Genomic DNA, 12,833 nt, shown 5'->3' on the forward strand with positions numbered 1-12,833 from the left:
TGTAATTAACCTTCTGTGCACTGGCTTAGATTTCAGTTTGGCAGAATTATTTAGCAACAAACTGACCTTAATAACCCCATGATCACTGCAGATCAATGGTGGTAAAACCTGACGTGAAGTTATAGCAATTTCTTTGGGAACACAAACAATATCTAGTATATTCCGCCCCAGGTAGTTTTTTAGGTATTCGCTAACCTAAATGTTCGATCGAGTAAGATAGATGCCATTATTATGACGGTGTATCATTTTGTTGTGGCAAATGTACACAGGTTTCAGTAGTTACAGTAAGCAAAAAAAAAAAAAAACTTTTAGTTATGTACTTACCATAACTTTAGATGTTTGGGATCCATCTCGCCTACATTCTGTACTGATGGGTTCGTAGCCGATCCTCGGCTCCGACTTGGCACGCTATACTATAGAGTGAAGTCTCTTATTGGCTGAGCTATTCTACATCCCAGGATACTATAGAGTGAAGTCTCTTATTGGCTGAGCTATTCTACATCCCAGGATGCACCACCACAGCTTCCCCAGATCTTGTTTGTCCGCACACATGCGCACACACATAGACTGTTGATATAATATTGCCAGGTGTTTCAAGATGAAACGGCTAAACTTGAACCGTCCGGTCTCTTCTGATCTGCAAGGCACGGGGAAGGAGGGTGGGTTATTAGGAATGTAGGCGAGATGGATCCCAAACATCTAAAGTTATGGTAAGTACATAACTAAAAGATGTTATGTGATCCTATCTCGCCTACATTCTGTACTGATGGGACAGCGTCCCTAGCACCTGATTCCTGGGTGGCTCACTGGAAAACACTCCTGAGAACTGTGGAACCGAAGGAAGCTCGCCCCCGAGATGCCACGTCCAATTTGTAATGAGAAATAAATGTGTGAGGAGAGGACCAGGTAGCCGCAGCACAAATGTCACTAATGGCAAGCTTAGAATGAAAGGCTGTCGAAGTAGCCATAGCCCTTGTAGAATGAGCTTTCACTGAGGTTGTAAGCTCTTTATTAGAAAGGAAGCAAGTATGGCTGATACAGTCCCTGATCCACTTGGCAATAGTGACCTTCGTGACGGCTTTGCCCAATTTATTGTCCGAAAAGGACACAAACAACTGATGTTTTCCGTGTTTGGTGCGTCCTATCTAAATAGAAACGCAATTGCCTGTGAACATCCAATGAGTGGAAGATGTATTCCGCTCTGTCTGAATAGTTTGGGAAGAAAACTGGAAGTTCCAATGACTGTTTAAGACAAAAACTAGAACAAACCTTGGGAACAAAGGATGGATTAGGCCTGAGGGATACTCTATCCTTGTGAAAAACCAGGTACGGTGGTTTGACACATAGGGCTTGAAGTTCCGAAACTCTTCTGGCTGATGTAATTGCCACCAAAAAAGCAGTCTTCCAAGAAAGAAATTTCAAGCCACAAGTTGCTGCCGGTTCGAAGGGGGAAGAGGTCAAAGCACCTAATACGAAATTAAGATCCCACGGTGGAGCGGGATGAGAAATCGGAGGTCGTAGCAGCCCAGCACCTTTCATGAAGGCTTTACACAACTTATTGCTCATCAAAGGTGGGTCTATACTTTCATGAAAATTAGAAATAGCTGCCAATTGAACCTTAATGGTAGAGACCGAAGAACCTTGATTGAATAAAGAAGCTAAAAACTTCAAAACTTCTGACACCAGAGCAGTAATGGGGTCTAATCCCCGGAGTTGGGCCCAAATATCGAATCTCTTCCATTTGCTGTTATACATTTTTTTAGTCGAAGTCTTGTGGGCCGAGGACAAGATATGTATGACTTCAGAGTCCAAAACATGGTTCCTGACTATGGTCGGAAGAGGAGGAGCCAAGCTGTTAACCTCAACGAGTGAAAAGGGACTGATGAAGTTGTCCCGACTGGTGGATCAAGAGGTCTGGAACCTGGTCCAGGAACCATGGACCGTCCAGTGCATATTTCCGAAGAAAGGTCAACCAGACTTGACGAGGCCAGTATGGGGCAACTAAAATCATTTTGCTCTGCAAGTGAATCGCCTTCTGGATCACCCTGGGAAGAAGGGGAACCGGTGGAAAGGCGTACAGTAGGCCGGTGGGCCAAGCTTGGACTAGGGCGTCCTTGGGAAACTCCCCCAGAACTGGGGTGAGAGAGAAGAACTGTTGGCATTTCGTATTGAGAGGAGTTGCAAAGAGGTCGCAACAAGGAGTTCCCCATCTTCTGAAAATCTGAGTTGCCACTCTGTCGTTCAGAGAATAGTTTTGCTCAGTCTGTCGGCTATTACATTGGATCTCCCCGGAATGTGTGTTGCTACCAGAAAACGTTTGGTTGCAATCGCCCAATCCCATACTTTCATGGCCTCTCTGCAAAGGGGGTAGGACCTGGTCCCTCCCTGCTTGTTCAGGTACCAGACTACTGACATGTTGTTGAACTGAATGGCAATCATGCCCTGGGGGAGGTAACTGTATAGTGCTTGTAGCGATAGAAGCACCGCCCTCATTTCCAGTATGTTGATGTGGAGGAAACTCTCGGAGTGCCACTTGCCTTGGACTGACCTGCCCAGGTAATGTCCCCCCCACCCCGTCTGGGAGGCGTCCGTAGTCAATGTGGCCACTGGAGGTGGTGGAACGAAGGGTCGCCCTGATCCAGGTTGGAAGAAAGAAGCCACCAATGGAGGTCCTGTTTGCACGTCTCCGTGATCAGAATGAGGTGACGGAGAGGGAGATCCTGATAAGACCACTGGACTGACAGGAGCCACTGGAGAATCCTCATATGCAATCTTGCCAAGGGAACTAGGAGAACGGTGGCCGACATGGAACCTAACAGTTGTAGGACCATCCTGGCTGGGGCTCGGCGTTTGAGGAGCAATGCTCGAACTTGACACTGTAATATTTCTATCCTCTCTGTAGGAAGATAGACTCGCATTTGCTTTGAATCTATCTCTACTCCGATAAACCGTATGCGCTGAGATGGCAGCAACACAGACTTTGCCCAATTGAAGGCGATTCCCAGGGAGTTGCCTAGAGATATAGTGGCTGCTAGGTTCTGCAAGAGTAGACGCCTGGAGGTGGCAGTTATGAGCCAGTCATCTAGGTATGGAAACACCTGGAATCCTAGACTTCTCAGGTGAGCAGTCACCACCGCCAAACATTTGGTGAACACCCTGGGGGCTGTGGTGAGACCAAAGGGCAGTGCACGGAACTGGAAATGACTGTCTCCCAGGCTGAAGCGCAAGTGTCTCCTGGATGCCTGATCTATCAGGATGTGATAATAGGCGTCCTTGAGATCTATGGTGCACATCCAAACACCTTCCTCCAGCAGCGGGAGAATGGATTGTAAGGTGACCATCCGGAACTTGGACTTCTTGACAGAACGGTTGAGTTTGCTGAGATCCAAAATGGGCCTCACGTCCCCGGTCTTTTTTGGCACCAAAAAGATTCTTGAGTAAGTCCCTAATCCGGTCTGGTCTTCGGGGACCGGTTGGATGACTCCTTTTTGAAGCAGCTTTGAGATTTCGATGGCTGCGAGATCCCGCTGACTGGGTGGTGGGTCCGGGATTTTTCGGGATGGTGGGGGGGACTGAGAAAAAGGGATGGTGTAACAACCTCCAGCAATGATTCGGAGCACCCATCGGTCCTGAGTAATATTCTCCCAGACCTTTAGGTGCCTCGAAAAACAACCCCCGACTGGCTCCGGAGCGGCGCAGTCGGGCAATCCTTCAGGGATGCTGGAAAGTTGAGGAGCCACGAAAGGACTCGCGGTCTCCAGTGTTGTGGGGGGCCTCTGCCGCCTCTGGGACGGCGTCTTCCTGAAAAATTTCCCCCTCCTCTGCCTCTAGAAGGGGAATGGAACCACATTTTCCCCCCTCTTCTAGCCTTGGGATAAGGCCGGAAGGGAGTGGAAAAGCGTGCCTCTACGGCAGTCAAAGTCTTACCCTCTTGTTCACAGCGGGTCAAGGTGTCCTTTACCTTGGGTCCAAACAAAGAGGACCCATCAAAGAGAGCGTCGGCAAAGGAAGACTTGAAGGCCTCCGCAAAGTGACACAGGCGGAGCCAGGCTTGTCTCCTTAGAGCAACACCTGTTCCCGCCGCTCTACTCGCCCCCTCGGCTGCATACAAAATGAGCCTCATGGACGAGTTCGATAATGATAAGTTAGCCAGCTGAGAGCTAACCGTCTGGGCCAACTGCTCAGGTAGGTTACCAGAGAGGGTATCTGAAAGTTCCTTGACCAGATCCCTCTGAAGTCTGGTGAAGTGCGTCAGATAATTCAGAGACCTTAAAGTAAAGGCTGCTGAAGTAAGGGTGCGCTTCCCGTACCAATCCATGCTCCTAGACTCTTTATTAGGAGGATGGACGGACGTAGACGCCTCTGCCACATCTTGTTGGGTAGCAGATGCCACCACCAGGGAATCTACAGCCACACCTTTAGAGAGGAATTCCTTTTCGGGGGGGGGGGGCTGAAAGAAATTTATTGGGGCAAGCTGGCACCGGTTCCACAGAATCTGGGTGCTCCCACGCCCTTCGAGAGATCAAATCTAGAAGCTTATCGAAGGGCGGAGACACCCAGGAGGCGGAGGGCTGAGCCCCAAAGGCCTTGAGGAATACCGACTCCTCAGCAGAAGGGGGTTTGGACTGCCAGTCGCCTCGTTGCTTCAGGATTTCTAAGATGTCCGCAAAGGAGACATCATCCGAGGACGACTTGGGGGACCCCTCCGCATCATCAAGGTCGGTGTCCGAGGTGAGAGACTCGTCCGGGGAGTCGACGTGCTTCCTCTTGCACTGTCTCTTCCTGGGAGGTTCCTCCGAAGAAGCCTCGGAAGGACCCCCAGGAAGGGGGGAACCCCCAATGGGGGTGACCTCAGGCCCCAGGGCTCCGCTGTCTTGAGACAGGGGGACTACAAAGGAACCAGTCTCCGTGCCAAGGGAAGGTGCCGGTGAGACGGTGGAAGTGGCCAAAGAAGATTTGGCCAAGGCACTCTTCATGGCCCTGAAGGCGGGAACCCCAGAGTCCTGGGAAGGTCCGACCCCCAAGGCCACAACAGTAGACGGCACTCCTGCAGCAGACGCACCGAGAGGGAGGCTCGGAACCGAAAACATCGGTCCCGAAGCGTCACCCCCAGGGCTGACCGAGGAGGTCCATGATCCGAACTCCGACCCGAAGGGCGGGGTTGGAGTAAGGGTCGGAGCCGACCCAAAAACCTCCACCGGCTCCACCAGCACCGACTCCAACGGTGCCGAGGCTGTTGGAGGAGGAACCAAGACAACAGGGTGGGCAACCGGCTCCGGAGCCGACTGGGCTGGAGCAGAGACCAACTTTTGGAAGACTGGAGACTGAAACAGCCTTTGAAGTACCCTGTCTATGTCCGAATCCGACATTCTCGAAGACCAAGAAGAGATCGAACGAGTTTGAGTCGACTTCTCCACCGGTTCCGAAGGACTGGGGGACCGGCTCCGAATCGTCTCAATGAATATCGGTGCCGAAGGAGACTCCACAACCATAGTAATTTCCCTCGGAGCCGAAGTGGACTTCGGCGCCGAAGGGGAAGAGTCTGAGCGGGCAACTCTCATCGGCTCCGAAGTCAGTGGAGCCGATGAAGGTGACCCGCCTCTCGAAGCCCCAGCCGTCGGCTCCGAAGCCAGAGGAGTTGAGGCTGGAGGCATCAAGGCAGACCGTTCCGCCCTTGGCTCAGAAGTCCGTGGAGTCGATGGAGAAGCCTGCCGCGATTTCTTTGTGGCCGGTTCCGACGGGCTGGTCGGAGCCGACGATTTCTTTTTCTTCGATGATGAAGAGGAAGAAGATAAAGCCTCCTCAAAAGTAGGTTTAATAAGCCCTTTTAATATCAATTTGTTTTTCCTCTCTTGGAGGACCCGGGAGGAAAAAGCATCACAAACGCTGCATGACTCCTGAAGGTGTATAGGGCCTAAACAATACACGCATAGAGAGTGATCGTCCGTTATGGACATTTTGCAGCTGCATTTAGAGCACTTCTTGAACCCAGAAGGTCTGTGCTCTTTCGACATATTCAGTTCTAAAAAGTACACCAAAAAGGGAAAACTTTCTAAATTGTCAAAGAAGAACAAACAAGGACAAGATCCCTCTAATAGAAAAACGGGATTACTTGTCCAACTATAACACTCAACAATATTCACTAACAAAAAATATATATCTCACGCGCGAGGGCAAGGCCCCTCTAACTAAAACGGGAACCTTTCCCTCAAATAAAAGATCAATTTACCACAAAACTTTGTTCAAAACCAGTCACACAACAACGATAGCTGTTAAAACAGCTTTTGGGTATGTTAATCAAAAATTTCTGACAGAAATTTGTGAAGAAAATAGACACTTAGCTCAGCCAAGTCAGAGACCACGTCTTTTGCTGTAAAGCGGCAAACGAGATCTGGGGAAGCTGTGGTGGTGCATCCTGGGATGTAGAATAGCTCAGCCAATAAGAGACTTCGCTCTATAGTATAGCGTGCCGAGTCAACCCATCAGTACAGAATGTAGGCGAGATAGGATCACATAACATCTGAATTTACATTATACAGCTTTTATATTTTCAGGCATAATGAGTACACAAAGTTTTTTTTCCTGTGGCACTTTCTTACAACTTACTGTTGTCTTTTCAAGCAGTAACAATACATTTGACATTTTCCCTGTGCTGCTTTCCTGCTCACACATTTCGTTACTTTTACTGCATTGACATAACCAGCCATGCCCACATCCAGAGTGGCAGCTGACATCCCTGTAACACCAAAGACGGTTACATATCAACATACCATCATATTCTCAGCTGTTTTTCATGAACTCACCTGCAATCTTCCTTAACACAAAAACTGCATTCAATACACAACTTATAATAAAAACAAATACAAAAAACGTCCTATTATTCATGTTTCTAACTGCGTCTATCAGGGAAGCAATATGACATAATATTCTTTTGTTAATAACAAGGAAGAAGTGCGCCTTTCTAAACTTGCAACATACAGCTGCCATACCCATGTCTCCCAGAATACAAACGTGTTTTCTGCTCTAGTTTACTTAGAAATAATTCTGAAATACAGAATCTATTTTAACAGTTGTTCTGACACTTAACTTATACTTAGCATTTCTCCCACTAACATCTACAACTTTGACATTCCTGTTAATTATTTTTTTTTAATATTACAACTTCACCACACATCTGGATTTGTCATAGCCTTTTTATTTTCTTCCAGTGGGGTGTAGGGGGCAGCTACCACCAGGGGATGCACAGTATTTCAACAGGGGGGATAAGGCCGTCATTGTTTTTATGTACTTGTATTCTATTTCTAGCTATAGTGTCGATGAGAAACAGACAATATGCATGTTAAAAGTTAATATCTTTTTGTGACTTTTGATTTTTATGTATATATTTTAGATGCATTTCGGGTCACTATCAATCTGTGGTGGTTACATATGGAAGATGCACTACTTTATCCTTTCAAACACTCACAGCAGACATCAATGAATGTTTCTTCATAGATTACCAGCCTATTAAGAACCTATGAAAAAGGTTAGCAGAATCCTGACTACCTCCACGACTCATGGTACTCTGGGGGGAAAAATAAAGGTAATCAGGTTCCAGAGGCTGCATAAAATGTCCGTGTCTCACAGTACTGACATTTTAACTAAATAACAAGAAAAACACCTTGATTTTTTTTTTTTTTTTTTTTATATATTTAGCAAGAATCACACAATAAGGATTCAAAACAGATTCTGGCAGGGAGAAAGATTACATCCGGTACTGCAAGGACCATGACAGCCATTCAAAATGTAGTAAGAAGCACACTGGCACATTAAAGCACATCATATCAAGATATAATGAAACATGTTTTGGAGCTGCAAGGTAGAGTTTCCACTTGAAAAAAGCATTTTCTCCTACTGCAAGTCCAAGGGTAGGTCTTAATTACAGTCGGTGCCCCCTGCCCTTGCAACTTCAGTGATAGTAAAACATTTCAATATGTTAAGTTTCTAAAGATGCATAAATTTGAATGTTAGAGATGGTGAAAGTAGGATTGTTACAGTGCATACATAAATATAAAGAACACACGGACACATTTTACTAACTCTACTGTTTGTATGGCACATTAGTTTGCACTTCATACTTCTGGTATCAATGGCCAACAGCTATATAATCTGCTTTTCTACACAAATATGCAGCTTCTCCTATCTGTTTCTGCATATCATTAAAAAACGAGGCACTTCCAAGGAACAAAATATAGGTTATAAATACAACTATTAAATTGCTATAAGCAAATAAACAAGGTTTGCAGATGTGACTCTTGGTCTTTCTAAAGCAAAACAAAAGGTGTGTATTCAGTCAAAAATATAAAATTGCAAGTTGTCACTGTGAATTAGAATTTGCAAAATCCAGTATTACACTTTGGATATCGTACATATACAAGTATGCATACATATAATTTTCCACCTCAACCTCTAGCATACTACTGCTGCATTCTTAACCTGAAACATGAGATCAGACTGCAAGTTCTGCTGTTTCCTCATATCCAAATGAGGATATATATTAAACATCTACTGGCTTTTGTTATGTTACTACCATTGCATGATTTGTGTACTGTATCATATCAGTTTGTTATGGTCTATGAATTATATATTGTCATTTGTACTACTATTATTGCATGATAAATGTACAATATCATTTTTGTCTTTGCCTAATTTCCCGGGTTGTGGCTGAAAAGCATGCTTGGACCAGTTCACTTACCCAATTAACAGGTAGACAAAGAAAAACAGATACACAAATAGACCGAATTATAAAACAAAACATCATAGACTAAGGTGTGCCGATATATACGTGCAGGTGCCATGCCTAGCCATTGTGCTGCATATATTATGCTAAAATGGTTATCATGAAAGGAAATTAAAACAGTTGTTCGTGAATTATTACATTTTCTCTCTAGAAAACACCAGCATGACTTAAAATGAATTCTTGGCTACTGACACAATGATTAAATTATAAAATAAAAACAGAGTTGCAGTTTCTTGCATAACAGAACCATTGCAGTTTAGTGTCAGAAGCTGCTACAACTGTGCATTTCAGTTCTGTAATAAAACAGGGATTTCTGAACATCTAGATTTTTTAAGAAGAAAACTACAGCTGTGCATCACCAGTATTTCAATACTTTTTGCAGAAATGATTTTATGAAATGGTTTTAGGTTTCATGTAGAATTCTGTTTAAACAACATATGGACCAGAGGTTACTGTAATGAGCTATTACAACTGTGCATGTTAAGACGAAATTATGCATTGCTATCCTACTGCCTAATTCCATTTTAAAGAAAGATAGTGGTGTCATGTTGCTTAGTTGGGACTGAAGTTTGTTCCACAGAAGGGATAGTCATTGCATAGCAAATCTGTCTCAGTAATATACTATGATTTGTTTATTTGCTGAAGTAGGTTCAGGTCTCAGAAAACTTTACCAGATTCGTTACACAGGATCTATACATAAAATGAAATTGGGGGGGGGGGGGGGGGGCAAGTCTTAGGATCTTTAATACTGTAGTTTATCAGGTTTGTTGTGGGCCATTCCATTGCCTTGGAGATGAGGCATATCAGGCTGATGGATCTGTAATTTCAGAGGACCTGGGTGGGTGTCAGTTACTAAGTGCCATATCACAGGAACAAAGCCAGTGGATAAGCTCTGGCAAAACAGCTGAAAGAGCTGGTCTACCAGAGCATGTTTAGTGCTGTTCAGCAGGCAGCCTGGTATGTTATCAAGTCCCATGAAAGATGATATCTTTGTTTTTGAGAAAAATTTTAGCAAGTGTTCTTTGGTGATAATGGGAGTGTCGAAATCTTTAAGGATATGCAGATTTTGTATAAACATCTCTCTAGGGTAAACTCTGCACTGAATTTGTTTGCTAATATACTTGCAATATTGACTAGCTCCAAGTAGGCAGTGCTATTATGAAGAAGTTCACAGCAATGTTGGGTTTTATTTTTTGACTTCCTAGTAAAGGTAAAGAAGAAATTGTAAGTATCCTTAGCTTCTGCTTCCAAGCCCAAGTTCACGGGATGCCTTTGTTTTCCCTGATGGTATTTTTCACTACCTTTAGATACATTTTTGATGTGGACTAAATTTGTGGGTCTTGGATTTCTAAGAAGCATTTTCTTTTTACTGTATTGTTCACTTATGCATGTGGACTACCACACTGGTTTACTCTTACATTTCCTATTTTGCTTAGTTTTCGTAGGAACTGTCTGATTAGCACAGTTTTCAAGGTAAGCATGGAATTTATTTGCAAAAGTATTAGCCGTGTCAAGATTTTGAAGGTTACAGCTGTACTTCAGCTTAGAGACTTCATCACAGAATAGGAGGTGGTAAATACATCTGTGATATTGTCATCTGTTTAGAGATTTTGAAGAAGGTTACCAATTTGTGGCCATATTTGACTGGACAAGGGTATACCAGTGGGATACTGCATATAGATGCTATATTTGTAAGAACCAGGTCAAGAGTATTTTGTCTCCTAGTAATCCCTTTGACTATTTGAGCCAACGAATTCTTCGTTATGAAAATGACAGATTTTTGTATATAGCCTACACTTGAAGTACAGGTCTCCCAGTTTACTAGCTACCAGGTAAAGTCACCTGGGCTGATGAAGTTTGTGTATTTGAAGTCCATCCAATATATTTACAAATCGGACATTTTTTTAGGGGTCAAGGAGTTCCTATAATTTATTTTATTTTACATTTGTTAATCGGGAAGGTCCGACTGGATATTTGTCCATTTTCAGCAAAGGCCCAGGGAGAAAAGCTCCATACAGTAGACATAAGACAGGCAACATAATACAATGTAAAATACAATCTAGAGAAATTTTACATATTTACATAATGAAACCATTCCACTATAAGAATAAATCAAGATAGAGGTTATACAATATATTTGTAGGTCTTTTTCCAAGCTCCCAGGCCAACATTCAAGAGGTTCATATATATTTGTGTGTTTCTTTGTAGGTTACATAAAATATGATCTAGATTTCACTTAAGCACATGTTAGTACATAGTAATACAGGAAGGATTCAGAGACTCTTAAGAGACCCTAGTTGGGTGCACAGTAGTAGAGTGTGGGGAATTAGTCAGGGGTAGAACAAGGACAGAGCCATCGCAAAGTTAAGTATTGAGTAAGGTTCTTTTTAAATTGGGTTGGAGAGGGTTGTAAGGTTATTTCTGTAGGAACAGAGTTCCAGACTTTACCAACCGAGTTCATAAACAGAGCTTCCCCAACTAAGTTGTTTGCTTTGAAGGTGAACGCTAACATTTTGTTACAGGATCGAAAAGTTTTAAGGTTATGGTAGGGGGTGATGACAGTTTTAAGATCGGGTGTTTGGTCTGGCTGGTAGCGGATCTTGTGGGCGATTATTAGTTAGTTAGTTAGTAGAAGGTTAGGTAGTTCAAGCCAGCTTAGTAGTTTGAGGTTGTGGCAATGATGGGTCCTATAGGCAGAGGTGGTGGCAAATTTGGCAATGTGATTATAACAGGTTGCGAGCTTGTTCAGGGAGGTTTTATTCAGGTTGGTGAATAAGGGGGAGGCATAGAGAAGTGTGAATAGGAGAGGAGTGCAAGCAAGAACAGTTCTGGCTAGGGGAGTTAAGAAGGGTTTGATTCTATGTAGAGAGCCAAGTTTTTTATTTACAATTTTGATGATGTGGTCGATATGCAAAACTTTAGGTTGTTGCCGATTATAACTCCTAGTAGTTTGGTTGAGGGATCTGGTGATAATAGTGCCATTGTTAGAGGTACTGGAGAAGGTTAGGCAGGATGTCTTACGAGATGGGGAGAACAGCAACAGTTTGTTTTTTTTTGGGGTTTAGTATGAGACGGCTATAGAGGAGCCAATTTTTAACCATGCTAAATGTGTTTTGAGATAGTGCCGGTAGTTCTTCTGGGGTTGTGGCAGAACAGATTAGGGTTGAGTCGTCCGCGTATTGAATACAGGTAGTATCTGGTATTACTTTATGCAAGTCATTCATGAATATGGAAAATAGGAGCGGCCCTAAAATGGATCCTTGGGGGACTCCCCAAGTGTTATAGGTAAGATGGTAGATCCACAGGACTGCCTGTTGTCTACCTCCCAGATATGGCTTAAACCATTATATAGCATGGGTGTCTAGGGAGATTTTTTCTAGGGTTTGCAGGAGAAGTTGATGATTTACCACGTCAAAAGTTTTAGAAAAATCTAGGAAGATGGCTGAGGAGAGTTTATTGCTATTACGGTTATGATTTATGGCATTGGTAAAGGAGAGTAGGGCAGTGGTGGTACTATGGTTAGGTCTGAAGCCATGTTGAGAGTTTGACAGGTGATTGTCATCAAGAAGATATGCTAGGAGTTGTTTTTGGATACATTTTTCCAGGATTAAGGTAGTTGGTTTTAGTTTTCTAATTAGAGTAAGGATAAATGAAGTTCAGACTGGTTGAAATTGGAAGGAGTTTGGGTAAGGGGTGTAGAGGTTGATGGATTTGGTGCACTGAGCGATACGTTATTGACTAGGTTTTGGATAGTTCCTGCAAAGAAGCTATTGAAGGAGTTGGCTACTTCTGCTGGAGAATGTGAGAGGTAAGTTGAGGGGACAGGGGTGGTAGATGGTCCTGCACAGAGCTAGAGTTGCCCAGAATTGATTTGGTTTGTTTTGGTGTTTTTGTTGTAGGTTCTGATAGTAGTTATTTTTGTCAGTAGTGACAGATTTTTTTGTGTCATTCCTTAGTTGTCTACAATGGAGTTGATCTATGAGGTTTTTTGAGGCACCCCAAGTGGGCCAAGCTTTATTTTTTTTAGTAAGATTTTTTGTCTAGTTACAGCTGT

Source organism: Protopterus annectens, chromosome 15.part0, assembly GCF_019279795.1.
Source record: "Protopterus annectens isolate FY-2018-M chromosome 15.part0, PAN1.0, whole genome shotgun sequence".
Classification (NCBI taxonomy): Eukaryota; Metazoa; Chordata; order Ceratodontiformes; family Protopteridae; genus Protopterus; species Protopterus annectens.